We start from the raw sequence: 16,342 nt of genomic DNA, 5'->3' as shown, positions 1-16,342 counted from the left end.
GGACACCAGCCCTATTGGGGCTATTAGGGCCATGTTGGGTCATCCAAATCACCTCATTTTACCTTAATTATCTCTTCAAAGAATTTATTGCCAAATATAGTTACATTCCCAGGTACTGGGGGTTAGGACTTCAACATAGAAATTTGTGGGAGGAGGCGTAATTCGGCCCATAACAGACCCTAAACACAAAGTTTCAGGAATCCTACTTCTAACTCCTCCCCAATTCCAGGGGCTCTCAGTTCCTGGCCCTCCCATGGGAGCCAGATGTCAAATGTTAATGTGAACTCCTACATTCACCAGTTCTAAACAGCTGGTTATACTCAGACACTTGGGTGGAAATGAGTCCTCTTATTTTTTTAAATGGTGGATCTTGTGAATTGGACAGAGGTTTCAAGTAGAGGTGGGGGAAAAAAAAAAACCCTCAGATCTATCTCTTTCTTCATTTCCCTTCTGCGCACATTTGAGCAATCATTTTATCTAAAACATTTTTTTTTCCATAAGAAAGAATTTTGCTTAATTGGGTCTCATTTCTGTTCTCCCCTTAAAACAACCAAGCGTCTACATTTCTGTTGGGATTGAAAGCTCCAATCAGTTCAGATAAATCAGCTTCCTTTTAAATTATGATCTTGGAGGAAATAATGATCTAACTTACTTTTTGTTAATTACTTTTAGGTGAATTAGACATCCCAGCTTTGCAGTTCCTGATTTCCTCAGAAGTATTTAAGCCCTCAAATCTATTTAAACCTTTTCTTTTACTCAAATTAAGATGCTGAAAAATTCCACTATTAGAAATAATTTAGTTTTTTTTTTTAAGTTCAGCTTCATGGCTCTGTAATTTTAAATAATTTGAGCTGAAAAATCCCATCATATCCCATGTAGTGGCACCAAATTAATGTTTTCACTTCAAAATTTTCTTGTATTATTGGTATCTCAGATTTAGTAAACAAATAAATAGAACATAGAGGTAATGAATAATGTCACTAGGTAGAATTATAAAACACAAACCAAATTGTCTACCCCACAGACAGGAATTTAACCATAGTAATCATGGTGTGTGTGTATGTGTATGTGTGTATCTCTAAGAAAAAACTCCATTGTAAAGTACAGAAATGGGATATCTTTGATCACAAAGAATAGAACTAAAAATAAATCTTTTTTATACAAAAAATTCTAAACCTTCAGAAGTGAAGAAGCAAGTTCATAAGTAATAAGTACATTTAGAAGGGAATTAATATTCCACAAGAGAAGCACCTAATTAAAACTTGTGGAAAATAGCCAAAGCAGTACTTAAAGGCAGTCTCATAGCCTTAGGTCTAACTGTCTCTTTCATCTGAGAGAGGAAGTTTCATCTTCAGTACTAAGTGAAATAGTGTAAGGGTGGTAGTTTTTCTGCCTCTGCCACCACTACCCCAGTCAGTAAGGACTTGGTATAGTTAGAGTTTCAGTGCTTGTCCAGTATTTGGCACTGGATAACTTGCCTTCACATCAGATAGACTATTGAGAAATGCAGTGCAGTCCAATATCTGAACTTAAGACTTAACAGGATGAAGGAAGCCAAGAATTGAAGTCTCTTTCTGCCATGCAAGTGGAGGTCCTGTGTGTGATGCCACTTATCATAGACTAATTTTTTCGTCTCTTTTCCCCTTTAATTCTGTTCTTTATTGACTCCTCTGGATCCTGGGCACACTCGCCATTGGGAACTAAATCCGAAGGTCCTCCTGAGTTCTAGGGAAAAGGAACCATTTATATAGTCTAGGTTACTAGGATCTGGACTAAGGAAAGGACCTTGAGGCCAGGCAAGTAGTAGTTGAATTATAGGAAAGATCCTAAATCCAAGCCCTGAAGCGTCCTGGTGTATTGCTCTGTCTTTATCCCCAGTGAGAATGGAGACATTTCAAGAACTTTCAGCCAAGACATTGGATAAATGATGGAGGGAACCTTGTTATTATGGTCCTTGATAGCAAGCCAGAGCCAGCAGAGCCATCTCTAGTTTCTCATTTACTAAATTCTGACTAGTACATTCCACATGCCAAATATGAGCAGCCTCGTGGCTAAAGTGAGATCTCACAGGGCCATGTTATTCCTTTTTTTGTTGTTTGTTTATATGTTTCAAGTTTCTATTTGAATTCTAGATAGTTAACATACTGTAATATTAATTTCAGATATAGGATCTAGTGATTCATCACTTACGTACAACATCCAGCGCCCGTTACGACAAGTGCCCTCCTTAATGCCCATCACCCATTTATCCCATCTTCCCACCCATCTTCCTTTGTTTAAATTCATCTTCTCCAGGGGCTGTAGTGAGTCCTGTGGCACCTGACCAGTCTATAAGGTAAGTCAGATCATATACAAAGGTATCTTGTAGTTGTGAGGGTAGCAAGTTACAGATGATGCCAATTGTCACCACAGTAAACTGTGGGTAATTTAATGCCTTTCTAATGATGATACCTAGGCCCCAAGCACCCATCACACAATAAAACAAATGCACTGGAGTAGCATTAAATACTAAATAGGAAAGACAAACTGATGCTCCAAAGGCAACAAGCCATTTACTCTTTATTCTCCACTCCTAATGTGTTGAGAGTAAAGGCTAGAAGGTTGGTGAGTGGCTGCCACCAGGACCTGGATTCAACCCATAAGTGACCCTGGAAGACCCTGTCTCTATCTGCACCCCCCAGTGTTTTAAGGATGTAACAGTATTTAATCACCCATAGAATGTGAATGCCAGTCAATCCAGTTTGGTGTAACAATGAAACAGAACAGACTCATCTATAAATCTTGTATGGCTGTGCCAGGGTGAACCACCAGACCACAGTGTCCTCCGTTGTATTTTTAGGCTTAGTCTACAAATTCTGAGACAATTCCCACAGACTCAAAGCCACTGCCTGAAGAGGGATGCATGGGCCATTTAAACATTGGAAAATTCAGTAACAAGAGAAGAGTGGGGCCAAAGACTGAAAAGCTGGTCCAGCTTTGAGCCAATGCCACAGCTGCCTTCCCTGTTCATGTAAATAATTTTGCCCTTGGCACCTGCCTGGGGTCCTGGTATGACAATTGTTCCCCTGAGTTTGTTTCCCTGTCCTGACCTTGTTTCCTTCTAGCTTAAGGTTGTATTTATCCAGCTGTCTATTTTAGCAGGCAGAGCTGGGCTCCGTGTGCAGCCCTTTGTGTTGAGTTGGAAGGTCATAGAGCCAAGGTTAAAAGAAGTGTCAAATCTTGACTTCTTACCAACTTACTTTCAAGTCTCACTTTCTAAATCTTAATAAACATGAAAGTACTGTGGTGTTGTAGGGAGATTCCGTGAGCTAATATTTAGCAGACACTTAACTCTTAGGTAGCACTCAGTGCCTGGTGACTCTTAAGTGGTCGTGGATACAATCGCTTTCTGTTCTCATGGGAGGTCAGTGTAGATGTATCTCTTCCCCTGTCCATCTCTATCCATTGCTCAGGGGTATGGGGCCTTCTGAAGGAGAGAGTGAGGGGAAAGCATAGGTACTTCAGACACTGTTCCCCATCATCTGACTAATAATTATCATGTTTACAGAAGTTTGTCCGGTTCTCTTCACAGATCACCTCAGGATCTTTATAGCACTGGTGGGCAACTTGCATGACACAAGAACTTGGGTCTCCAGTTGGGGTGCCAGTGCTTTGATCAGCCAGCATTTCCCAGAGACAGACACACTTCTTAATGCTTTTTCTATCCCAATGAAGGACATGCACTTGCCATTCAAAACCAGGCAGGATTTGGGGGCTGACCCTTCTCACCTTGTGACTTTAATTGTTGGAAGAAAAGAAAGAAGGGAGATTGGATGTATGGATGATGAGGTCATTTTAGAGAGGAGCACTGTGAGCTTTAAATGTCTTGGTTGCTGATGTTTAACAACCAAATAGGGTTTTTAGATGGTTTTTGATGTTACTTTCTCCATCTACAGCACAACAGCTGCATAATGGCAACAGTTGACATTTAAGAGTGGGAAAGTAGGGCGGTGAGGTTATTTCCTTTGGAAAGGTCATACTTGCATCTGGAAGTTGTCCATGACAAACAGCCCAACCAGTTCCCAAAACTGTGGCCATAGACACTTGGAGGTACTGCATCTGTGTTTAAAAAAAAAAAAAAAAGTGAAGAAAACAAAACTCAATTGGTCATTCACTGTATGTCAGAATTTTCCCTGATGAAGGTGATCATGTTGATGATCAATACTACTGGCCAAGCTCTCTGAGGCTCTTTCTCATATCCCACCCCCTATCCCTCGGCAGCCCCTTATGCTTCCAAAAGTCTTTCTTCTGGGGCACCTGGGTAGTTCAGTTGGCTAAGCATCTGACTCTCGATTACACCTCATGTCATGATCTGGGGGTTGTGGGATCAATACCCACGTTGGGCTCCATGCTCAGCAGGGAGTCTGCTTGAGATTTTGCTCTCTCCCTTTCCCTCTGCCCCTCTTCCTGCTTATGTGCATACACATCCTCTCTCTGAAATAAAATTTTTAAAAAGTCTTCTATGCACCCACTGCAGCTTTTACTTTGCTTCTATTATATATACCTTCTCAAATACTATTGTGCCCACCTGCTTTTAGGTTCCTCACTCCCTAGAGTGGGGCTACTTGATTATCTCCCCTTTTATCTTCTTTGTACCTAGTGTTGGGCTTATTGAGTATCTTTTGAATGCAATAAATGTTGGAAGCTGGTGAAAGGAAATTGTTGTTCAGATGATCTTTTCTCTTGAGGAGACAGAATTTTGGGGAAGGCCACTCTCAGTGCACGATCATTTCCTGCGATGGGCCCTCGGGTGGTTCTGCAGTGTTGTTAGGGCCAGATAATGGACAGGCAGACAGGTGATATGATATCTCTACACTGCGAAGAAGGGCTAAGCCTCCACATGTTTGCTCTCTGTAAGCTTTTGTGCAGAGATCCCAAAGGGGGATTGGATGCCTGAGATTTCTTTTCTAGTATTATTAAGTTAGGGAGCCAAGGAAGATATGGAGATGCCAGAGGAAGGGTCTTGCTATGGGTGCCAGGAGTGTCTTCATAAAGGACGCAGGATGCAGGTCACCAACTTGTCATGACACCTGTCACATGCAGACAGTCAAAAGATTATTATTATTGTCATAATTCTTATGGTTGTATATTAGGGAACATGTCTTGAGACAGCTCAGTCAGTTGTAGTCTGATGTTTCAAAACGGGGATGGAGTTGGGAGTCGTATCTGCTGTGTTCCACATCATTGTGTCCCTTGGACAAGTCACCTCATCTGAGCTGTTTCCTGGTCAATATTCCTTTACCTTCTGTGAGATGGAGAAAATTATACCTACTCTGTACTTGTGGTGAGTGCCAGGTAGGTGAAAAGTGCCTAGCATAGTAACAACTTAGTAAACGAGAGCCATCATTTTTGTTACTGTTGCTGTTTTATTATTCAACAAGGCAGGGGCTTCAGTGTCTTCTAGGAAAAGTCGAATTTTGCTGTCCCACGAAAGAGCAGTGATACATCTCAAAATAACAATCACCTCCAGTTTCTGCCCATAAACTACCCAACCCTGGCTGTGTTTGTCCTCTGCTCTCAGGGCCTGAAGGGTAGTAGTGGATGGGGTAGATATAGTAAACACCAGAATTATGATTTAGTGAGCCCTTACGATAGGGCAGATGCTGTGCTAATGTTTGACAAGGGTGATCTTGAATCAGTCTTGACGTAATTCCTGTGAGATAGGTACTATTATTATCTTTTTTTAATAGATGAGAAAATTGAGATGCATAGAAGTTCAATACTTTCTCAAATATATGTAGAAAAATGCAAGGCTGGAAACAAACCCAGGTCATCTGATTCCAGGACTTTTAATCTTAAGAACTTTTATACTGGATGTCAGTTAAGATGGCGTGAAACTATCATTCCTCTCTCTAGAACCATATACTTGTGTTTTCTTTCCTCATTCCAAAGCACAGATAGATGCACTTTTGATGGCTAGTTTCTTACCATATTAGCAATCCCACCAGAGGTTAATGGTGAGTGTTCCTTCTATTGCTACCTTAGGGTCTTGCATTTAAATGAATGACTGCAATTTCTGAGGTCCAACTTTCCAAGATTCTCATTCTTACCATTTAACACATGAACATTTCGGGTTATTGCATGCTGGTGTTGCCTGCTAGGTACTGGCTCAGTTTTGGCAAAGTCTTCAGTTTTGCCCTTACAGTAGTGTTAGTGCAGTTATTCGACTACTTGTTGCCACATTCATTCTTAATATTTTACCAAGTGCAGAAAACAGGCAAATTAAAATGCTCATACAAGTGGATAAAACGTAGGGATCTCAAATACAGCAGAGACCAAAACAAAGAGGACTATTTCATTTTAATTGCATACTTAGTAGGTTGAAAGTAATTAATCATTTTAAATTGCAAAGGGGGAAAACAAAATTAAAGAACTCGTACAAAAATGCTAAGTGTATTTTATCAAATACTTAAGTGTGATTAAAGATATATAGCCATCCTTTCCATAACTGAGTGCAAGTCCGGATGTTTTCAGTCATGGAAACTGCTTCCAATCATTTAAGCCTAGAGGAACTGACTGGCTTACACAGTTGGGAAGAATCCTGGGTCATTCCGGGAGTTACAGAAGAATTGGAGGAGCTAGGGAGGTGGGATGCAGAGCCGGGATCCAGGGCCACGGTGCCCCCATTTCTTTTTCATTTCTGTTGATTTCTGATTGGCTTCATTCTGCAGACAGACTCTGTCTAGATGGCATAGGTAGTGGGGGAGATACCTACCAGCTCCTTGGCTTTATAACCTCCTATTCAGCAACACCAGGGAGGAGAATCTTCTATTCTCAGCATTTACATATCAGTCCCAGGGTGGATTCTGACTGGCTCTCCTTGGATACTACACTGACCCCTCTACCATCACCGTATCCAGAGTAAGGGAGTTCCCAGGATGGGTCAGGACAGGGTCGCATGACCACTCCTGCGCTCAGGACGGCTGAGACTCTGTTACAGGAAGAAGGGAAATGGAGGGAAAACGTACCAGGCAGTCCAAACAGCACGCGTCACAGTCCATCCCTGAACAGAATTCCCTTCCCATCTTTCTTTAATTTTTCACGTTTGACTTTTGTGCAGTTTCATTGTAATTAAAAGAGAAGGACCAGTTGTGTTGGTGGTCCGCCATCTCTGACAGAACCTCAAGACACTCAGCTGTATCAACCTCACTGAATAAATTGAATAAATAATTTACATTCTGTGCAAGGATCATACAAATAGTTTTGGCATGGTGGGAATTTGCATCCTTGCAGCCCATCCCTCTCTCTGAATGTCTATCCCTAGGCAGCAAAGTAGCGGCATCTGTTTTGAACACCTGGTGGCCTCCATCCCTCAAGGAGTTAAGCTGAAAGCTAAAGAGAATGAAAATGGGGCCAGGGACTGGAGGGACTTTGTTGAGTAGAGCCTTCTGGCTCTGAGTGACAAATGTGTTCAGATGTGAAGGAGAGAAATATGTATCCCATACAGATTTGTTTTTCATGTAAATAAGTGTTTTAGCCTCAAACTTTCTGGCATCTCATTATGCAGGTGACTTAGTCATTGACATGCACACAATTTGCATTTTCCCCCTTCTTTGCCAAAAGTGCAGGGACTGTAACTTGGCCAAATTACACGTCCTGGGTGCACAAACAGTATGCACCGTCTTGGGAGCATTCGTAAATACCAGGGGATAGATCAAGCCAGAGTGGGACACAGGTCTTACTGATTTGTAGCATTAGGCTTTTCTAGAAAATTTTACCACTTTTTGATTGCTAGCATGTAGCCCATTTCTCATGTTAGAGATACTTCGATGAGGCATGTCCGAGACTGGGAATAGAGGGATGATATTAAAAATACTTAATATCCAATTAGGTTTGGACGTTTGATCAGAATGGATGCTGGCCACAGTACTGGAACAGGATCTGAGGACATTCACGGTGCCAGCTATAAACCCTTTAGTTGCTGGGTCATAGAGAGGTCGGGAGGGTAATTCTAGGGCCACTTGGCAAGGTCAGGGCAATCATTATTTACTAACTGGTATGGCGAGATATGATTTACTAACTGATCTCCCTACTCCGGTACATTTAGGCTGACCAATGGCTCTTCTAGGCATGCAGGCACATGGACCTAGAGAAGTTTTTAGTAGACTTGAGATCCTACCCTGGGATCGCTGCCTAAGGAGCCCTGGGCAGTGGACCAGGCAAGACCGCAGGGCTGCCTTCCAGAGCTGCTCTTGCTTGTTTTCATTTTCAAATGGGAATTTGATTTAGGACCGGCCTTTGGTTTCTCCGAGACCTAGGAAGTAAACATTTCTCATTCTCAAAACCCACAAATTAATCATTTTTGCAAATCAGAGCTGAGCTCTGAGCCTCTGACCAGGAGGCCTGAGCCCGCTGGCCTCGGGAGCCTGGATTTGCCAGCATGGGCTGCTAATGCATATGCATTTGTTCTTCTTGTGGGAGCTCCGGCCCTGCAGGCTTCAAGGGTGACGCTCTGCTCACTAATCATAATGCAATATCAGTGTTTTCTGCAAATCCCCTTATTATCTCTGCATCATTAGCAGTTTCTGAGCTTGTCTACAACTAATTTCACAGTGAATCTTATTTCTACCCAATATTTTAAATAAGCTATCATGCCGGGCAGCAGCTGACACGCCGCTGAGAAAAAGCAAATCAACCTAAAAGCGGGCTTTCGAACAGCCTCCGACAATTAAGCTTTAGGTCATCATTTAAGGTGGAAGAATGTGGCAAGTTTGTAGAATAGTCCCTGCCTCTGACCTCAATTTATTTAGCCATTCCTTAGTCATTAGAGAAGTGATCTCTAGAACGAGGTTTCCAGGGGGTCTCATTCCTGCTCTGCTACTTCCTACAGGTGACCTGTAGCATTTGAAATAATATTGCTGTGCCTCAGATAATAGTAATATCTACTCAGGGGGTCATATGAGTGAATGTTTATAATGTGTTTAATGTATTGTATCTAGTATATCGAACACCTAGTGCGTGTTCCATAAATGCAGTTTCTATTCTTTTTCATTCATTTATGAACTATTCAGTGAATGATCCCAATTCATTATGAACTATTCACGAATGTGCCTGGTACTATACTGGGAACTAATACCCTCTGACCACTCTTTACTTCTGGTTAGTCCAGTAATTCACTGAATGGGCTGAAGAATCCTGCGAGGGTGGAGAGAGTTGCATACATTCCGGCAACAGTAAGGGAGAACTCAGGTTCCCATGTTGAGGAATTTCTGTCCCTGGTTGTGTGGTAAGGAAGCAGGAGAGCTGGGTTTATACCCACTCTGGGTTCTGGGAATTCCTCCTACCCCTTAGCTACGGTCAGCTGTAATCCCTCTTCGGCTGAACACCAAGCCTCTTTAAAAAGGTACCTAAGATGGGGCGCCTGGTGGCTCAGTGGGTTAAAGCCTTTGCCTTCGGCTCAGGTCATGATCCCAGGGTCCTGGGATTGAGCCCTGCATCAGGCTCTCTGCTCAGCAGGGAGCCTGCTTCCTCCCCTCTCTCTCTCTGCCTGCTTCTCCGCCTACTTGTGATCGCTGTCTGTCAAATAAATAAATAAAATCTTTAAAAAAAAAAAGGCACCTAAGAGTCCAGTTTTCTGGAATGTTTCCACACTGAAGATGCAGAAAGTCCAAGGCTGTTCCATCTTTTGGGCAAAATGGACAGCCCTTCTGTCCTCATCCCTGCTCCTCACAGGAAATCTATTTTTCTAAATAACTGAAAGCAAGACAGAACAGCAACTATTATGGAGAAATTTATATTCTTGCATACAATGCTAAGTGTGGTACATACATGATTATTTAATACCCCCTGTAAGCCCTACAGAGGGGACACAATCATTACTGCCATTTTATAGCTAAAAGGATTGGGGCTTGGAAAGATTACTAGCCCCCAACCGCCCAGATAGTAGGTTGGAAGAGCCTAGAGCCCAACCCCGACTTTTCTGATTCTGTCACCACTATCCTACCCCTCCCCATGGTATGGCTTTGACTAAAGATACTAAAGGTTGTTTGATCAAGGTGGTTTGTGAGCAAACAGTCCAGGCGTCAGGGTGGCTGCCTGATGAATAGCCAGCCTGATTTTGTAGGCTGGAGTTTGCAGGGGCTTCCATTCCATTTTCCTTCACCTCTACCTGCTGTTGCCTGGAATAATCTCTCTGCCACACCCTTTGTACCTCTCAGTAAACACACTGCTCCCCTGGAAGTGATCCAGAATGGTATCTTTCGGGTCTAAAGGAAATATGGGAAAGTAGGACTGAAACTGTCTCCAACCCTCCCCCACCCCATAACATCCAAAGTTAATATATTTTTTATTCCCGTAGATTCTGAATGGGGAAGGTTAGAATGGGAGAAAGAAGGGAACTGCTTTTTCCATTTACTGTCTGCCCCGTGGATACTGGCCTTCTATGTCACAAAGCTTCAGTAGGACACTGTGAGTTCTAGAGGCATAGGACAGAGAGCAGCAGAGTTCGATTCTACGCTGAGTGGGCTCAGATCAAGCAGGAAGTGCTTTGACGCTTTGGGTTCCTCTTCACCATATCATTCCTCTATGTACAGCAAATCCTATGCCTCCTATAAAACTCAATTCAAATGGCTCCTTGTTTATGATGCCCTCCTTGATTCCTGCAGAAAGTGCCCTTCCTTCCTGCAGCAGGTCACTGTAGGAGGAAGGAATAGCATACTCCTTCAGAAGAATTGGGTCTCCTAAGAATTCTGAGCTCGGTTCTCTCCCCCTACAGGACACCTCCCACCCTTCCTCATCTAGTTACTTCTGTGTGTGAGATTCCTAGATTTTTTTTTAGACTGTGGGCTGAGTTTTGATTGCATCTAACTCAGGATGGGCTTGGTCCTTTCTCTGGCTTCCTGCCACAGTACATATTCTAAAATTGTATGTGTGCAAACTCATGCATGTGTATACCAGAAATGCCCTCAGTGAGGGCACAGTTGTACGGACAAAGAGCTACATAAAGGCTTGGATGTCAAAGACCTAAGCTGTTACTCTCACAAGTATGACTTTATGGGTATGTCTCATTCATATTTTATTTGCTTGCAGAGTTGTTGACATTTTAGATTTATTTGTCAATATTTTGAAATTAGGAGGTTTAATAAGAGTCTTCTCTTGGAAATCAGAAGGTCTGGTGACAATGGTTCCATATCCCAACCTGACACTAGGCAACGGGACTTGGGTAGCAGCTGCCCCCCTTCAGAAGGTGGATGGACTCTGTTTACTACATTCTCCACCATTTCTTATTGCTTCCCCAATAAGTGTCAGGGTCCGTTTCCATTCATTAGCACTAAGGCTGCCATTTTTATCTGTCCTGCTTCACTCATGACGTCAGGCATTTGAGTGGAACCAGATGACTATGTTGACTTGGTTAGTTTGGCAGAGTGTAGGCATGGTCTCAAATTCCCTGGGTTGATGTCATTCTGTTCTCCTTGTTATCATTGTCAATTCATTCATCCGGTGTCTTTGAAGTTGCAGAGTATTTGGTAATAAGCTATTTTCTGCTAAGGTAAGAAGCGTTATGCTAACCAGGCAGACAAAGCATGAGCCTTACTTTCCCATCAGTGGTGTTCTCCAGGCATTTGACTCTTTTTTCCATGGTGCTGGGTGCTGCATCTGAGGGTGACCATATTAGCCCATTTTTGCTGTATAAAGAGCCTAGAGAACTAGGAAGAATGCAAAGGGGACTTCTGTAGCAGCGAAGGAACAGAAGTGGCCCTTGCCTGGGTGTGGAATCCCATTCCTCAACATAGAGCTGGGCTTCATCACTCTGAAGAATCTACACAAATGAGTTTCTTTTGCAGAAAAGTTCTTTTTATCCTATGCACATATGCATGCATGCACAAATTGCATAGCAGTTACTAGATTGCATTCTGAGGGCTGAGCATTATGTTGGTGTCAGGTGGGGGTAAGGGGGGGGGATGACAGAGTCCCAGATTTCATAGAGAATGACCTCTAGCAAGGAAAGACAGTTAAACAAATGGGTATATGATACAATGTCAGATGGTGGTGAATGCTATGAAGAAACCCAGAGTGTGGTGGGAAAGAAAGAGGGGATGCTGGTTTAGATAATGGTGAACAGAGAGGCTATTTGAAGAGATGGGACTTATCCAGGACCTTGCACAGTGCGACTGTGCCACCAAAGTCCTGGGGACACCATTCATATTGTACATTGGAGTTAGGCCATGGGGGCCTACCATTTATGTTGCTTGCCACATGAATGGTGCCCTCTAAGGGTGGTCCCTTCAACGGGTTGGGAAGTGAGCCTGAGTAGAGAGCACAGTAAAAGCCCATGTCTTGCAGTATGACTGCTATGTTTGAGGAACAGCAAGGAAGTCAAAAACAGGGTGACGGGGGAGGTCCTGCCTGAGAGTTGTCCAGGACTCTGTTCGTGAAGGGCTTGAAAGACCAGAGAATCTCAAATTTTAATGTGCACAGAAATCTCCCAGGGATTTTGCCAAAATACAGATTCTGGTTCAGTGGGTCTGAGGGGAGGCTCTAGATTCTGCATTACCAATGAATTCCCAGGTGTCTTGACCTCCCTTGGAGGGGCCAGGCTAGGGGCCATGTCTGGACTTAGGGAAAGCCACTGGGAGGGTCTCGGTCTGGTGGTTTATTCTGCCTGGCTGAAGAATCATTTGCTTTAGAGTCCAAGTACTCATCGAATCAGTCCATAAGGGAGCATTTTTGATCCCTTCACTGCCCAAGCAGGCAAAGGGAGGCTGCTGGGAGAGATAAGGAAAGGTTTATTTGTGTAGCTACTCGAACTCCGGGCTGTTTATAGTCGATGAATATCTGTCTTTAAGCAGCTGTGTGAATTATCCGAAATACATGAAAGCAATCCATTCGAGATCAAAATCCTTAATTCCAGACCTTTCCAGGTTGATACGTCTTAAAAGAGGGAGGTTTGGTAACATTGTTGAACATTAATTAGGTAACACTTGTGCAGGACTTGGAGGATGAAAAGCCTTCTGTGTGTAAGTGCTCGGGAGCGTGGCTGTGAAACGGTGCAATCTGAGCCTGGGATTGAAATGAAAATTTCACATAAGCAAGTGCTCGTCCCCATCAGGTGCGGTGATTGGAGATTGTGCAAGTTTGAATGTGGCTAGTCACCCCCCTTCTCCCCAGCAGCACAGCCTCAAATCCTGCTGAATAGAAACCAGCATGCAGATGAATGGGGAATTTACTAGAGGTAATTACAGAAGGAAGGAGGGAGGCCCCATGTGCTCCCGGGAGAGAAGGGGGGGGTCTTTCTTTTTCCTTGTCACAAAGGACTGTTTTCCTCTGATGGTGTTCTTGTAGCCTGTGTTCTACCCAGGGCTTGGTCAGAGGATGGGAAGGCCATCCATGGTCCCTAGAAGAGTCTCTATTCAAAAGCAAGGAATCTCTCACTCACCTGTCACTACCTGTATGCCTACGTGGTCTTCCTTTTCAGTTCCTCCTAGGGCTGATCCAGTCCCAAGAGAAGGGTGAATGGTACTCCTGGGGTTCCCATGCTGCCCTGCAAACCCACTCCTCCTCTGGCAAGGCCCCTTTCAGTTATGGGAGACTTGATGACCAAGGCAGGGTGTCCACTGCCACCTCTGGGAGGGACTTCTTGGAGCCCTGGCAGGAAGTGAAAAGGTTATGTCTTCATGTTAGTATTTGATTTGTTCCCTCTTCTCCAGGTCATCTAACATGACAAGGCACTCTGTGTTACCTTTTTAAAGATCTCAGCAAAAATCCTCCGTCGCAGGTATAGGCTTTGATCATCACTTCTGTGGTAGATGTGAAAACAAAACAAAACACACCGGGATTGGGATAGTAAGGAAACTTTCTAAAAGTTGTAGAGCACATGAGCAGAGTAGTCCTGCCATTAACCCAAGACTGCTTCTTCACAAGAACAGCTGTGGCTTCTTGGCTACTCTTAGTTATCTTTTTGCCGGGGCATTGTTGGTCTCTGCTCATTTCCTTAGGCACTAAGACAGGTGGCCAAGCCTCGTGCAGTATTTCATTCTCAATGCCCATGTATATGTGGGCTTGGCCCCACTTTCCCCAGGAACACAAGAAGGCTTCCAAAAACCACCAAGTTGGGTTGTTCTTTTTTTTTTCTTTTTTTTAAGATTTCATATATTTATTTGACAGAGACAGCAAGATAGGGAAAACAAGCAGGGACAGAGGGAGAGGGAGAAGCAGGCTCCCCCATCAAGCAGGAAACCCAATGCAGGGCTTGATCCCAGGACCCTGGGATCATGACCTGAGCCAAAGGCAGATGCTTAATGACTGAGCCACCCAGGCATCCCAAGTTGGGTTGTTTTTTTGTGTACCTGATCTCACAAACCCAGCCTAGGAAAATCTAAAAGTCAACCTTCCATCAGTTAGGGCAGTGAATATCTCTTGATTTATTGTTGTCAAGCACTGTTGAATCACAGCAAGATAGTTTTAGGTACAGGGTCCCCCTCCTGATAGCACTTAAAGTATGATTTGATGTCCTATTGTCTACTTTACCCACAGCATGAGTCTTCTCAGATGGGGGTGAGGGCACCCTCTATTTTATTTATTGATTCTTTTACCAGCTCAAGACTCTTCATTCCACTGATGTTGGTGGCAGAAGCTTTCCAGCCATCGGTGTCCCTGAATCACAGGTTAAGCCAATAACGTGCCAGCCATGAGAAGGGATTCACACAGAACCAAGCTCAGCCTGCATGCACGTAAACAATATGAATAAAAATTAACTTAAAAATCTTTTCTCCCTCCTTAACAATGACATTATACCAATGGGGCCACTTAATTTCTTACATTTGTACCTTTTCAAAAGGGCCCGCTGTTTTACGATGTCAAATGTGACCTTTACAACAAAACGTGCAAACTGCGTTGTACACAGAGGACTCTTCGAAGCTAGTAATTTTCATGATGCAAATTTCAGAGCAGAATGAGCCCATTAACCAAATTAGCAATTCATAAAAGCAAAAGTTCATGGTCAGGAAACAATCGCGTCTTTTCATAAGGTATAATTTTAGCCCATTGTAGAGTTAAAGTGTTTTTTTCCCCTTAAAAAAAAAGTAAATTAAGGCTCTAATTAAATAGGTTAAAGCTATATATGAAAGAGAATGCAGTTTATGTGCAAGAAAGTGAATTAGTGATTCATAAGAAGCCGAAGATCCTTGATGAGGGCATAGTTACTGTTACTGCGAATGTGAATGAATGATTTCAACCATTGTGGGAAGGAAGGAAACGCCCGTGGTGGTGATGTTGGCACAAGGGAGAATTTTGTAGGGCACGTTAAATACTCTGTACTCCATAACTACTTACATTATACACTCCAGGGATATGAGTCAGGGTCTTTTACCCAAGATACTCCCATTTTCAGGAACACAACTGATTTTGAAGCAGGTAGGGCTGGGAGATATGACATTGGCAATGTTTATGATCCTCTGTTTTTTCCTCCAAAAATGGGGACAGGGATAGAATACTATGCATTGCACAGCCTCATTCTCTTGATTAACTGAAATTATGTATATGAAAAGCCCCATGGTGCCTGGATAATACTCCATTGTATGTTTATGCCACATTTTGTTTGTCCACTCATCAGGTGATAGGTATTTGGTTGGTCTCTACATTTTGAGTATCATTAACAATGTTGCTCTGTATATTCGTGTATAAGTTTTTGTTTGGGATGGATACCTAGAAAGACCAAACTACTGATACACACCACAATGCACATGAACCTTGGAGACCTGATGCTTAGTGGAAGAACCCAGACACCAAAGGTCCCATATCCTCTGATTCCATTTACATGAAATGTCCAGAAGAGGGAAATCTGTAGAGACAGAAAGCAGATGAGTGGTTGCTAGGCACTGGGAGGTTGGGGGAGTGGGTCGTGAGTGCTAATGGATACAGGATTTCTTTTCAGATTGATGACAGTGTTTTAGAACTAGGGGGAAGTGATGCTTGCACAACACTGAGTATACTAAATGCTACTGAATGGCACACTTGAAAATGGTTGATTTTATGTTTGGGTATACTTCTATGTTGTGTGATTTTTACCTCAATTAAAAGAAAAAGCCCCCATGTGAATTGGACTAGGTTCTACAAGTTGGCTTTTTCATGTTTTGTGAACTTCCTTGAGACAAAATTTGTGTTTTCTTTCGTTTGAAAGCCCTGGTTCTCAGCACAGTGCTTGGCAGCTTGTAGGCTTTTTGCAAAGAGCACCAACCACCATAATAGTTAACTTGCATTAAGTACATATGACATGCTGCTTACTGAGGCAGATCCTGTTCAAGAATGAGGAGATGGAGGGCACCTGGGTGGCTCAGTGGGTTAAAGCCGCTGCCTTCGGCTCAGG

This window comes from Mustela erminea, chromosome 20 (assembly GCF_009829155.1).
Source record: "Mustela erminea isolate mMusErm1 chromosome 20, mMusErm1.Pri, whole genome shotgun sequence".
Lineage (NCBI taxonomy): Eukaryota > Metazoa > Chordata > Mammalia > Carnivora > Mustelidae > Mustela > Mustela erminea.
This window is presented reverse-complemented; position numbering follows the sequence as displayed.